Here is a 3,529-nt window from a genome sequence, read left to right on the forward strand (position 1 = left end):
CTTGCTTGCTAAGCTGAATCATCACAGTGAGAAATACAAGCTGCCTGCTAGCTTTACCTGATGGATCATCACTTGGGAAATGTACAATAGGTTGCTGCGTTGTTCGGTGCAAATAACTGTACATTGGTAGTTATCCTCCATCAGGAAGAAGACAGTTGGACTCTTCATGTTATATACCTTAGTTTGAAAGTGTTTGAAATGTGATGTTGTCGTTTGAAAGTGTTTACAATACACTAGAGTTGATGTTGTGTATATAAAGCATATATATTTAGCTATAAGTGCATGTGAATATCGTGTTTATTATTTCAACAGGGTGTTTTCTGTGTTTATCTAACTTAGCCGTGTTCCCTGTGTGCTTGTTGAAACTCCAAGTGGGGCCTGAAGATCTCCCAGAATTACAACTGATCTCCAGACTACAGATGGCTGCTTTGGAGGGGGGGACACTATAGCATTGTACCCCACTGAGGTCCCTCCCCTTCCCAAACCCCACCTCCCCAGGCTCCAGCCCCAAATTACAGGAACTTCTGAACCCAGAGTTGGCAACACTAGTTTGTGAGCTACCTGCAAATGGGAAATTCTTAGGAGTCTTTCTGTAAAAGAGAGGAAGCATTTAGATAATAGTGTCTGGATATAGCTGTAAGCCGTCATCTGCACTTACTTTTCATTTTCAAGTAAAGCTTCAGCTTCAAATAAAAAAGTTGGTTAAAAAGTAGTGGGTTGTTTTTTCCTATGAAAGACTTGGCCTTATTATGAACTGAATTTCTAGGTTTTGAGTATATGTATTTTGCGCTGAAACTATTTATCAGAGTCTAAATTGATTAGTGCTTCTGCTTCAGTGTCTTATACCTTTTGTCACTGTTTAATAAAGTAGTAGCATGGTTGTATCAGCAAGAAACCCTTTTCAGACAAACTGTATTGTCCTGTTTAATACTCTTTGTGCTTTCAGAATACAGGGGAAGAGAAATAGCCAAACAATGGAGGAAAGAAATAGAATATTAAAAAGGTCATGGCTGTGTGACACAGTATTTTAATGCATAAAATACGGGATGCACTCTGAACAGCTCTTGACACCTCATTCCAATGAAAAATAATGTAATAAGAACCACAAAATGGCGCCAATTATTCCATTTGCTTGACAAAGATTATGATGGGAGCACAAAATGGTATAAAATTAATCAATTCCTTTTATATTGCTTAGCCTTGTACTTCGAAATATTATTTAGAAGTATAACATATTTAGAATAGCTATTTACTATGATAAAAAGAGAAAATGGCTCCCAGTTATTAATAATCTTAATTTTTAAATAAAATCATCAAGAAACTAGGTTAGTACTTCATTATTTCCCCTTTTAGTTTTACATAAAGTTTTTTCTGCTGTACTGTATTATATTAACTCCCCTTCCTTCCACAAAATGCTCCACTGGAGCACAAATCCCATCTCACAGAGCAGATAGAATTGATAAAACCCATTAATAGGCTTCTTAGCAAGCTGACTAATGTAGGCTATTTCAGCAATCTATTAAAGTATTTGAGAGAGTATATTGTTATTTCTGTCCCAGGGTGTTCCACTTGTGCTTTTAAAAGGTATGTGTTTCATGTTTTTTTCTTCATTGCATACAGCCACTATTTTCAGCCTGTTTCAATTATCTTCATCTGGTACAAGGAGGAAAGCAGCTGTTTTCACCACAGTCTAACAAAGGGGTCCATAGGAGCCATACCCAGAAGAAAATGAGCTAAAATCTCTTAAGAGAAATTGATAGTAGCTGTAGTCAGGGCTCTAGTCGGGGGGGAGCTCTCAGGTACGGAGCTCCGGAAGAGAACCTCTAGGGGGCGGGGCGGTCACGTGGTGAAGCCCCGCCCCCTTCTTTACCCCGCCCTCTGCTTCGATCCTCATTCCGTTTGGGAATGAGGATGAAGCAGGAGGGTAAGTAGCCGGGCCTTCTGACACACTTCCGGTGATGTCAGGGGGTGTGGCCTTCTGTCACTTCCGGTGATGTCAGGGGGCGTGGCATATGCAAATAAGTTATGCTAATGAGTTATGCTAATGAGCTCCGGCAGCTCTTTTTCTACAACAAGACCCCTGGCTGTAGTGTGTAACATCTAGCTATGAACAGAAGAGGAGCCCTGCTAGATTAGATTTACAGGTCCACCTCAGTTATTGTCTGATCACATCTGAATGCCAGTCTTTGGGGTAAGGTGCTGTCTCCGGTTTTTCTTCCAGGTGGCCTCATTCTTCCTTCTGGTCTCTGCCTATTGTCCTCTGCCATCTAGAGCAGGGGTAGCCAAACTGCAGCTCGGGAGCCACATGCGGCTCTTTCACAGATATTGTGTGGCTCCCAGCAGGTCGGCTGGGAAAGTGAAAGGAAGGCATGCCTCCCTGGTTGGTCTTCCCTTCCCCTTGCTTTCCTTCCACCTCTTCACCCCCCATCATTTATTTCCTCCCTCCCTCCCTCCATCCCCTTCCCTTCCTCTCTCTCTCTCTCTCTCTCTCTCTCCCCTCCCTCCCCATCTAAAGTTAAATATCATTATCAATATCTGTTTTTACCTCTTTTATTTTTGTTTTTGGTAGTCTCATTTAATGTGAATAAAAAAGCAAATTTGCATATTTTCCAGTAAAAATGTTTGGGTTATATTTGTTCATGTCTTGTGGCTCTCAAATATCTGACATTTATTCTATGTTGCTCTTTGTCAGGTTCAATAAAGCTGTTGCAGTCCACAACGATTCATAAGAATAGGTTGCTTTATTACAAGTCACTATTGATACTCTTACATAGTCATTGTCAGGAATGAAACTCAAAACCCAGCAGGGACAGATATAGACAGTTCAAACACACAGGATTGGCCAATGAATACAGTTTGTGCTCAGCCGGAATTCGAGCGGGAGCAAATCAAGGCGGGAGGCAGCTTCCAGCCGTTTGAGTCACACCAGCCAGATTGGGAATGGCTCCAGCAGCAGTTCTCACTGGCTTATCAACTACAAAGGCAACACAACCTTCCAAAGCCAAAACAAACGTCACCACGGCCCTGAGAGGAAATGCAGGCTAGTGCCTCCCCCCCAATCATGTGGAGGGTGGAATGGATGCTGGAAATGCATCAGCACAAAAATGAGGGGGTATTTCTAATCCACAAACCCTAGCCAGCCAGGCCCACAGCAAAACTCCTCCAAGAATGGCTGCTGCTGAGCTGCTGAAGTTGGACAGAAGCTGTTCTGTGCTGCCGAGTCTGACAGTCTGATAGAGGAGGAGGAGGAGGAGGAGGAGGAGGAGGAGGAGCTATGGCCCAGGGCTGTGCAGGACAGGCAGAAAGACTCATGTGCTCTCTGTTGCTGTAGTTTGCAAGGAAGAGGAAGTGCCAGTGTGGCTTAGCTAAGCTTGTATTTGGCGGGCTCTTTGCTTAGAGCACGCCCATTGTTCCAAAAGCCCAATGAGAGGCAGGGGTAGGCAGCCAATGGTCCAAGGTCAGGGCGGGGACTCAGGCTCCGTTGCTCTTTCTGTTTTGTCCCCTCGTCCTGCTCTTCTCCTGAGTCCTG

Source organism: Gekko japonicus, unplaced genomic scaffold (assembly GCF_001447785.1).
Source record: "Gekko japonicus isolate JY-2015 unplaced genomic scaffold, Gekko_japonicus_V1.1 scaffold621, whole genome shotgun sequence".
Classification (NCBI taxonomy): Eukaryota; Metazoa; Chordata; class Lepidosauria; order Squamata; family Gekkonidae; genus Gekko; species Gekko japonicus.